This window comes from Saimiri boliviensis, chromosome 5 (genome assembly GCF_048565385.1).
Source record: "Saimiri boliviensis isolate mSaiBol1 chromosome 5, mSaiBol1.pri, whole genome shotgun sequence".
Lineage (NCBI taxonomy): Eukaryota > Metazoa > Chordata > Mammalia > Primates > Cebidae > Saimiri > Saimiri boliviensis.
Genome location: NC_133453.1, coordinates 81533699 through 81545221, shown reverse-complemented (window position 1 = coordinate 81545221; position 11523 = coordinate 81533699). Strand labels below are relative to the sequence as shown.

The window sequence follows — 11523 nt, the reverse complement described above, 5'->3', positions numbered from 1 at the left end:
TGAAGGAATGAGATAAGGAGGTGATTGAACACATGGGAGTAGGAATGAAGTAAGAAAGTCTTTGTATCACACACTGATGCCCACCAAAGAGCATTAATATGGCGATGGATCTAAACAGCCAAGCAGACAGCATTACTCCACCAGTCTGTCATCAGCTACCCCAGTGTTGGCACAATAGGTAGATGAATGAAATGGGCATGGTAGGAGAGAAAAATGTTGTGCACGGGCATGGGTTCCCACTTACCAAGGTGAACTTAGCTGTTGCTGCCCTCAGATGTCCAACTTGCCAGAAGCAGACACTGATGCTGAGCACCTGATACGTAGTTTGTCAAGAAGACAATTTAGTGGCAAGTTAACTACAAGCCCATTCGAACTTGGAAAGGCCAGAGGCTTGTTCTAATAAGAATAAACCCGCGTTTTGGGAGTGAGTTTACTTTTCCTGGATCACGGAATGTTTTCTCCTTAGGAAAGATTCCTGACAGTGTCAGAGCAGGGAGTTCACTTTACTGCAAAGAACGTATAGGAGTAAGCCTATGACAATTTGATCCACTGGTCATATCATATCCCACACCACTCAGAGGCTGGCCGCCTGGGAGAGCATTGAAATATCATGCCGAAGACACAGTTGAAATGCTAGCTTAGAGACAATACTTTACAAGAAAAGGGTTTTATTCGCCAGAAATAGCTCCAGCTACTGGATATCAGTAGAGATTGGCTTCTATCTCCCAGAAGACTGAATCAAAACATTTTACATGATACTGTATCTCCCGTAAAAAACAAATCAGGGGTCCAAGAACTAAGAAATGGAAGCAGGAGTGACCCCACTTGCCATCTCTCCCAAAGACTTAGTGGAGACCTGAACTTTCTCTTCCCACAACTCTAGGCTCTGAAGGGTTAGTGGTCCTGGTTACTAAAGGAGGTACAGTTTTGCTAGCAGATCCAGCAAATGTAGATGATACTTGTCACCAGACATTCGATGCTCCTTGTGCCCAGGGACTGGCAGACAAGAAGAGAAGTTATCATCCTGGCAGGGATCATGGACCTTGTTCTTTAGGAAGGAGTAGGGCTGCTCTTACACAGTGGGGGTGGGGATAAAAATGTTTGCATCCAGCTAAGACACTTGAGTGGCTTGTTGTATTCCTTTGTCAACTGTGATTTTATTTGTACATTCAAATATTTTTTTATTTTTATTTTTTATTATTTATTTACTTTTTTTTTTTTTTTTTTTTTTTTTTTTGAGACGGAGTTTCGCTTTTGTTACCCAGGCTGGAGTGCAATGGCGCGATCTCGGCTCACTGCAACCTCCGCCTCCTGGGTTCAGGCAATTCTCCTGCCTCAGCCTCCTGAGTAGCTGGGATTACAGGCACACACCACCATGCCCAGCTGATTTTTTGTATTTTTAGTAGGGATGGGGTTTCACCATGTTGACCAGGGTGGTCTCAATCTCTTGAGCTCATGATCCACCTGCCTCGGCCTCCCAAAGTGCTGGGATTACAGGCGTGAGCCACTGCGCCTGGCTCAGTATTTTTTATTTTTAAAAATGTATATTTTTCAATTTAATAGAGATGGAATCTCACCATGTTGCCCAAACTGGTCTCAAATTCCTGGCCTCAAGCAATCCTCCTGCCTCAGCCTTCCAAAGTGTTGGAATTATAGGTGTCAGCCCCCACACCCAGCCCTAACTACAATATCTTGTCCACAGTGTTCTTTGTTGAACAGAAAGCCTCGATTTAGATGTAATCAAATTAATTTACTTTTTTTCCTTTGGTTATAGCTTGTGCTTCTGAAGTTTGTATGTAACCCTTCCCTACTCCTAAGTCACAATAATGTTCTATATTTTATTAATTTATATTTATAACATTCATTTTTGTTTTTAAATCTATCTGGATTCCATTTTTTATTGTGTTATATAACGATCCAGTCTTTGTGTACATATAACTAGTTTTCTTTTAGTGTCTATTAAGTTCCTGTTTAAACGTGTCCCTGGCACTCACTTCTGTTCTTTTTTGTCTCTGTTTGTTCTTGAACCAAACCAACAATATAATATTGTGGTAGCTTTGAACTGTGTCAGATTAGTTCTGCTGGGATTACGTTTCCTATAATTATTTTTTCTGTATAGTTCTGTATTTTTTGGGTTGGCCACAGGAGGAATTTTGTGTGATACTTGAAATGTGGTAAGTGTTGGGCGTAGTGGCTCACGCCTATAATACCAGTACCTTGGGAAGCCAGGTACGGTCAGGAGTTCAAGACCAGCTCGACCAACATAGTGAAACCCCGTGTCTACTTAAAAAATACAAAAATTAGCCGGACGTGGTGGCACATGCCTGTAATCCCACCTAATCAGGAGGCTGAGGCAGGAGAATTGCTTGAATCCGGGAGCCAGAGGTTGCAGTGAGCCAAGATCATGCCACTGCCCTCCAGCCTGGGCAACAGAGCAAGACTCCATCTCAATAAATAAATAAATAGATAAATAAATAAAGGAAAGTGGTAAGTGAAGGGGCAGCTGTCTATCTGTCTATCTACCAATCATCTGTCTGCTCTGAAGGTCAGTGGAAAGTGTCAGGTATAGCAACATCTTGCATGCATTGTTACTGATCTGCTGATTTATCTTGTTGAATCAACTGGCTCATCCAGCTCCTCCAGCTCCTGTCAAATCTCCACCAGATTCTCCAAGTTCTGCCCCAAGTGTGTGGACAGTTCCATGTTGAAAGGTCCCACATTCTCCTACTGATCACTCACAGCATTAATGTTGGAAATGGCAAGAGACACACACTGGTTCTGCTTTGTCTTGTGGGTTCCAGTTCCAGTTTCAGTTTGTCTTCACTGATTCGTTTGCCCATCCTCTCAGCCACAACTAGCTTTCCTTTCCCTCTGCTAGTCTGCCTGACCTATGAACACTTGAGGTCAACACTAGATGCAGATGCAAAAGCTTATATAGACTCTTCCTCCAGCTCCCATCATTGCCTAAGGTCTAACACTATGGTAAATCCATTATTCTATGAATAGAAGTTCTGCCTCTCTTTTCAATTTCTTATCATGCAAACACCATCCTGCTCCTTATTACTACTGTTTATATTTTAATATTACAAAGTAGTAGTTTACATTTAAAATGGCAACTTAGTTATTATAGGAAATTAGTTGCCATATAAATTCTAGAGTGTAAATTTCCTCACAAAATCTAACTGGAATTTTAATTGATTGCTTTAAATATACAAATTAATAGATTTTTTAAATTAGTGTAATTAGATATTTAAAATATTATGTTTGACAGCATAAAGTCTTTTCATATACTAAAATCATATCTCTGCCCTTTATGAACATCTTAAAATTTCCTCTGTAGATGTCTTGCGTATTCTTGGTCAATAACTAGTTTTCTTTTAACAAAATATTCTTAGTTTGTTATTGAAGCTCAAGGCAACCGGTTTTAATTTTTTTAAATTTATTTATTTTACTTTAAGTTCTGGGGTACATGTGCAGATCATGTAAGATTGTTACACAGGTATACACATGCCATGATGGTTTGCTGCATCCATCAACCTGTCACCTACATTAGGTATTTATCCTAATGTTATCCCTCTCCTAGCCCCCCACCCCCAACAGACACCAGTGTGTGATGTTCCCCGCCCTGTGTCCATGTGTTCTCATTGTTCAACACCCACTTATGAGTGAGAACAAAGGGCAACCAGTTTTTTAACTGATTAAGATACTTAATTTTTGTTACAAAATGGAGTTATTTAAAAAATATTCTTATTTGGTTATTGAGGCTAAAAGCAATCAGTATTTTAGTATAGCCTTGTGTCTGTCAACTTTGTCCAAATCCCTTATGAGTTCTTTTTTTTTCCTTTTTTTTCATCGCATTTTAGGTTTTGGGGTACATTTGAAGAACATGCAAGATAGTTGCATAGGTACACACATGGCAGTGTGGTTTGCTGCCTTCCTCCCCTTCACCTGTATCTGCATTTCTCCCCATGCTATCTCTCCCCAACTACCCACCCCCACTGTCCCTCCCCTATTTCCCCCCGACAGACCCCAGCGTGTGATGCTCTCCTCCCTGTGTCCATGTGTTCTCATTGTTCAACACCTGCCTATGAGTGAGAACATGCGGTGTTTGATTTTCTGCTCTTGTGTCAGTTTGCTGAGAATGATGGTTTCCAGATTCATCCATGTCCCTACAAAGGGCACGAACTCATCGTTTTTGATGGCTGCATAATATTCCATGGTGTTTATGTGCCACATTTTCCCTGTCCAGAAAAATATGGAACACTTCACAAATTTGCATGTCATCCTTGCGCAGGGGCCATGCTAATCTTCTCTGTATTGTTCCAATTTTAGCATATGTGCTGCCGAAGCGAGCACTCCCTTATGAATTCTGATAGTTGATTGATTCTGTTTCTCTCTCTCTCTCTCTCTGTGTGTGTGTGTGTGTGTGTGTGTGTGTGTGTGTGTGTGTATTTGTGTGGCTGATTCTGATGCTTGTCTACCCATTGGCCAGTCTACCTTCTCGCTTATAGTAACATATCTAATCCTAAGAGAATGAATTAGGATTGGTTTAAAACATTATAATTCCATTTATGTTTTTAATTGGTCTAGGGGCATGCAACCAAGTTCTGTTCTGTGGAGTAGTTTAGAAAAAGGCTGTCCTCTCAGTTAAGAGAAAGGCATGGAAAAAGAAAAGTCTCTCTTTACCCATATCCACTTCCTTCCTGCTTAGGAATTGATAGGAGCTGATGTGTGAGAATTTTATGCTGGGAGCGAGCTCCAGCAGCCACCTTATGATCAAAATGGAAAACTTGGTCAAAATGAGGAGGATGGTCTACCAGACAGGTGGGAAAAGTGTGGGCCCTTGCTGTGTCATGAGCTCCCCAACCAACTGGGGAGCTCACCTGCCTCCCGATTGCTTTATGTTGAGGAAGAACTTTCCTAATGGTTAAGTCACCATTCGTTCAGCTCTCTGTCAATCACAGCTAAAATTACTCTGTTGGATATAGGGCAGTGTAGTTCATAGCAATACCCCCGGGGCATTCCCCTTCACATTCTTTCTTTTTCTTTTATGTAAAGATGGTGTCTCACCATCAGTGTTGGCCAGGCTGATCTCAAACTGCTGGTCTCAGGCAATCCTCCTGCCTCAGCCTCCCAAGTAGCTGAGATTACAGATGCGTGTTGCTGTGGCTGGCTTCTCTTTACATTATTTAATTTAATTTAGAGACCGGGTCCTACCTGTTGCCCAGGCTAAAGTGCAATGATATAATCACAGCTCACTACAGTCTCCATCTTCTGGGTTCAAAACTTATTCTCCCACATCAGCCTGCCGAGTAGCTGAGGCTACAGGCCCATACCACCACATCCAGCTAATCCTTTATATTCTTAATTACAAAATGTGTAATACATATATTATTTTCCTTTTGTCCGTTTTCTACCTTTTTGTCTTGTATTTTATCTCCATATTCTCCACATGTTTACTTACTTTAGCTCTGGACAATCTTCACAGGCAAAATAGGAAACAGTCCGCATCATCGAAGCTCTGCTGGATCCCCAGTAGAATCAGCTCTGTCTCTTTTCCTTTATCCTCTACCTAAAATCACAGGCAGTTTTACAGGCTCAGTGAATGCCAGGGATATGATAACCCTGTTGTGAGTGTTTATAAAGAGCAAACAATCACAGATATGAAGCTAAAGTGAACTGGGGTAGAGAGTTTCAGACATTTGTCCAAGTCTTAGGCAAAAAGTGTCACATTGTCTTTAAAATTTCTCATCTGATTCTAATAATTTGCTTGAATGACATTTGTCTGGCAGAGCCAAATGGAAAGATCCCAGAATAAGAGGGAGGAAACCATCAGCCCAGTAAGAGAGCATGACAATGCATGAGTGGGGAGTGGACCAAATTATAAGAGACCAAGTATAATTAGATAATGAAAACATTTTAAACCCATAATATTAATAAGAGGTGAACATTGACTCCTTTATAAATTCTTTACTGTATCAAAGAAGCTTGGCTAGAACTTCAGGAAGCTGAGCTCCTACCTTGTCAATTAATAATTCTGTGACCTTTGAAATTTTCTTTCCTTCACTCTCCTCACTTATAAATGAAATAATGGGATTGTTGTGAAGCTGGAAGGAACTTATACAAGTGAAATTATAGTTGGTCCTTTGTTGTATCTGTAGTTCCCCATCCATAGATTTAACCAGTCTCAGTTAAAAATATTTGGAAAAGGCCGGGCACGGTGGCTCAAGCCTGTAATCCCAGCACTTTGGGAGGCCGAGGCGGGTGGATCACAAGGTCGAGAGATCGAGACCATCCTGGTCAACATGGTGAAACCCCGTCTCTACTAAAAATACAAAAAAATTAGCTGGGCATGGTGGTGCTTGCCTGTAATCCCAGCTACTCAGGAGGCTGAGGCAGGAGACTTGCCTGAACCCAGGAGGCGGAGGTTGCGGTGAGCCGAGATCGTGCCATTGCACTCCAGCCTGGGTAACAAGGGCGAAACTCCGTCTCAAAAAAAAAAAAAAAAAAAAAAAAAAAAAAAAAAAAAAAAAATTTGGAAAAAAACAATTAAAAATAGTAAGACAATAATAAAAAAAGAATACCAATTTAAAATAATGCAATTTAACAATGCTTTACATAGCATTCACATTGTGTCGGTATTATAAGTAATGTAGAGATGATTTAAAGTGTTCAGGAGGATGTGCTCAGCCAATAAGCAAATACTCTACCACTTTATATCACGGACTTGAGCATCTGTGGATTTTGGTATCCTTAGGGGTCCTGGAACAAATCCCCTGAGGATACCAAGGGATGATTTTACTTAGAAAAAAAGTAGATTAAATGGGAGAAATGTGAGCCACCTTTTCCTTTCTTTTAATTGACTAAAAATTGTATATATGTATGGTGTACAACATGATGTTTTGATATATGCATACATCATGGAATGGCTAAATCAACCTAATTAGCATATGCATTACTTCACTTTTTTGTGTGCTGAGAACACTTAAAATTGACTGTTTTAGCAATTTTCAAGTATTCAATGTTATTAATAGTCACTGTGACATACAATAGATCTCTTGAATGTATTTCTGATGTTTAACTCAAAGTTTGTATCTCTTGACTAGCATCTGTATCTTCAGTCCCCCTGTCTTACGTCATGAGTTTCCCGACCAACGGGGAATCATGAGCCCTGATAACCTCCATTCTACTCTCTGCATCTAGGAGTTTGACTTTTTCAGATTGGCTTTCTGTGCCTGGCATATTTCACTTGACATAATGTCCTCCACGTTTATCCATGTTGTCACATACAAGATTTCCTTCTTTTTAAAAGGCTGAATAGCATTCTGTTGTGTACATACCACATTTTCTTTGTTCATCCATTGATGAACACTGAGGTTGATTCTGTATCTTGGTTATTGTAACACTTCAATAAACGTGGACATGCAGATATCTTTTTGACATACTAATTTCATATCCTTTGGATATATACCCAGAAGTGGGATTGCTGGATCATATGGTAGTTCTATTTTTAATTTTTTTCAGGAACTTCCATACTCTTTTCCATAATGGCTGCACTAATTTACATTTCCACCAACAGTGTACAAGTGTTCTTTCTCCACATCCTCACCAACACTTGTGTTTTCTATAGTAACCACTCTGACAGGCATGAGGTGATATATCATTGTGATTTTAATTTGCATTTTCCTAATGGTAAGTGATATTAAGTATCATTTCATATATCTGTTGGCCATTCATATGTCTTTTTTGAAAAAATGTTTATTCAGGTTTTTTGTCCATTTTAAAATTGGGGCTGACTCTGGGCTCAGTGCCTAAGAATTAGCCATGCTCTGCAAGGAACACCAAAAAATGAAATAAAATAAAATTGGGTTGTTTTATTAATACTGAGTTGTGCAAGTTCCTTATATATTTTACGTGTTAACCTGTTTGACCTCTTTGTACAATTTTACAAATATTTTCTCCCATTCTGTAGGTTGTCTCTTCACTCTTTTGATTGTTTCTTTTGTTGTGCAAAACTTTTTAGTTTGATGTAATCCCATTTATCCATTTATCTATTTTTCCTTTTGTTGCCTGTGGTAAGCCACCTTTTTTTTTTTTTTTTTTTTTTCTTTTTTTTGAGTCAGAGTTTTGCTCTTGTTGCCCAGGCTGGAGTGCAATGGTATGATCTCAGTTCACTGCAACCTCTGCTTCCCAGGTTCAAAGGATTCTCCTGCCTCAGACTCCCGAGTAGCTGGGATTACAGGCACCTGCCACTACTCCCGGCTAATTTTGTATTTTTCGTAGAGAAGGAGTTTCCCCGTGTTGGTCAGTCTGGTTTCTATCTCCTGACCTCAGGTTATCCACCCACCTTGGTCTCCCAAAATGCTGGAATTATGGACGTGAGCCACTGTGCCTTGCAGTAAGTTACCTTTTTTAAGTTATTAAACTTCAAGAGGAGAGAAGTCTTTCTGACCATACGCAGATATTCTCATGTCCTTTTTTTTCCCCCAAAATATAAAACAGGCCAGACACAGTGGCTCATGTACTTTGGGAGGCCAAGGCATCTGAGGTCAGGAGTTTCAACCAGCCTGGCCAACATGGTGAAACCCCGTCTCTACTAAAAATACAGAAAACAAAAAGGCTGAAGCAGGAGAAAGGCTTGAACCTAGGAGGCAGAGGTTGCAGTGAGCCAAGACTGCACCACTGTACTCCAGTTTGGGTGATAGAGTGAGACTATGTCTCAAAAAAGATAAAGAAATAAAAGAAAGAAAAGAAAACATGCACTAATGGGCTAAGCCTCATTTAGCTTCAGGAATCAGAAAATTAGATTTAGGTCCTACCTGTGAACACTCGCTGTCTTTCGCATAATCTTAGACAAGTTGCACTTCTTCTTTCATTCACTCTCCATCTGTAAATCAGTAAGTCCTCCTTAATTGTACTCTCCCCTTCAGAGGAATAGTGTCAAACTTCAAGAGAAACACATCCATCCATGTTCTTAGGTCTTTAGCGTTGTAGTTAGACACAAGCAGGGCAGGAGAGGGCCCCCATCAGGAATGTCAGGTGACCATCAGGTGATGATCAGCTGATTGTTAAACTGTCTCTCCAAAATAATTGGTCACAGCTGGCTCCAGGAAAAAGCCTCCCAATAGACAGAAAACACCTGAAGCTGGTGATCAGTAGTTTTCTGATAAATTCTCAGGAGTTGGGCAAATGGGCTCAAACATGCACACTAAGAGGCAAAATGGCCGTTTAACTTGCATATGATCTTCCTCTAGGAACACACAACTGGAAAGGAAAAAATGCCTCAGGTTAGGCCGGGCGCTGTGGCTCAAGCCTGTAATCTCAGCACTTTGGGAGGCCAAGGCGGGTGGATCACAAGGTCAAGAGATCGAGACCATCCTGGTCAACATGGTGAAACCCCGTCTTTACTAAAAATACAAAAAATTAGCTGGGCATGGTGGCGCGTGCCGGTAATCCTAGCTACTCAGGAGGCTGAGGCAGGAGAATTGCCTGAACCCAGGAGGCGGAGGTTGCGGTGAGCCGAGATCGCGCCATTGCACTCCAGCCTGGGTAACGAGAGCGAAACTCCGTCTCAAAAAAAAAAAAAAAAATGCCTCAGGTGAGCATGCACACAACTTCAGTAAACACACTGCACGTGCGGCCCCTCCCAAGGGCTGGCAGGCCATTGAGAATATGGACAGCCCACTCCAAGGGCAAAATCAAGGGAGAAGAAATGCCAACCCAAGGACCATGCCAACGTAGAAAACCCCAAGTCACGGGTCAGATGGGGCACTTGGATCTCTCAGGTCGTCTGCTTGGTCCTTTTCCAAGTGCACTTTACTTCCTTTCATTCCTGTGCTAAAACTTTAAATAAACTTTCACTCTTGCTGTAAAACTTGCCTCGGTCTCTCACCCTGCCTTGTGCCCCGTGGCTGAATTTTTTCCTCTGAGGAGGCAAGAATCAAGTTGCTGCAGACCCATATGCATTTGCTGCTGGTAATGATTGCACCACTGCACTCCAGCCTCCCCAGTAGTCACCAGGAGCTGGGAGAGTGGCAGGAATTTCCGCGGCCCACAGGAGTGAAATGCAATCTGAGTCAAAGAGCCATGAAGTATAAATTCAGATATTAAAAATCTGTAGGCTGGCTGGGTGCAGTGGTTCACACCTGTAATCCCAGCACTTTAGGAGTCTGAGGCAGGTGGATCACAAGGTCAGGATTTCTAGACCAGTCAGGCCAACAGAGTGAAACCCTGTCTCTACTAAAAATACCAAAAAAATTAGCCAGATGTGGTAGTGGGCACTTGTAATCCCAGCTACTCAGGAGGCTGAGGCAGGAGAATCACTTGAACCTGGGAGGTGGAGGTTGCAGTGAGCTGAGATCATGCCATTGTATTCCAGCCCAAATGACAGTGTGAGACTCCATGTCAAAAATAAATACACAAATAAAATAAAATAAAATAAAATAAAATAAAAATAAAAATCTGTAGGCAGGGAATTTTAGCTGGGGGTGGGGCGGGGTCAGGTTTTCCAAGCAACCACGGATTTTCTTTGCTTTTGCATTTTCTTGTCATCTTTAATGAAAAATATTAAATACCATGTAACAATTTCTTTTTTCTTTGAGACAAGGTCTCACTCTGTCACCCAGACTTGAGTGCAGTGGCATGATCACAGATCACTGCGGCCTCAACCTCCCAGGCTCAGGTGGTCCTCTCACCTCATCCTCCCAGGTAGCTGGGACTACAGGCATGCGCCACCATGCCTGGCTAATTTTTTGTATCTTTAGTAGAGATGGAGTTTCGCCATGTTGTCCAGGCTGGTCTTGAACTTGGGCTCAAGTGATCTGCCCATCTTGGCCTCCCAAAGTGCGGAGATTACAGGCATGAGCTACTGTGTCTGGCCAACAATTTCTTACAGATAAGGAATTATCATTAAAGCCAATGATTCTGAACTCCATTCAAGTGCAACTCCCTTCTTACAATAGATATTTTATAAGACCTGCTTACAATTCTGTCATTAACTTAATAGACAACATAACTTACAAGTGAACATAATTTTTAAAAAGCAGCATAATGCCTAATTATATAAAGGAGTAAGAAAAGCAAAGTTGTTTATAATAAAGTAGTATGTATTTCAATAGTGAAATATCTAAGTATGACTTCTAGACATAATAACATAGTCAGATGCTTACACCAATATGTAGAATCAGTGTAAATGAGGCAGCTATAAATGTAGTCTGATACAGGTGTGTTATATTGGAAACTTTAAGACTATATGCAGCATTACTTGTGATGATGTGCTTTTCCTAAATGTTGAATACCCTGTGGCATATTTCTAACAAAATATTCCTGCAGGCTGGGCATGGTGGCTCATATCTGTAATCCAAGCACTTTAGGAGGCCAAGAAAGGAGGATCGCTTGAAGTCAAAGTATAAGACCAGCCTGGGCAACATAGGGAGATCCCCATCTCTAAAAAAAATAATAATTTTTTTAAAAAGCTGGGCATGGTAGCACACACCTATAGTCCTAGCTACTCAGGAAGCTGAA

The 11523-nt window shown here is 41.1% G+C and overlaps 1 non-coding gene across 1 annotated transcript; it reads right to left on the bottom strand.

Moving 5' to 3' along the window:
* Nucleotides 1-4249: 4249 nt before the first annotated feature.
* On the bottom strand, nt 4250-4356 carry LOC120364376 (U6 spliceosomal RNA). The gene has a single exon (XR_005579638.1). It is a non-coding gene; the product is annotated as a U6 spliceosomal RNA (small nuclear RNA).
* Nucleotides 4357-11523: the final 7167 nt, after the last annotated feature.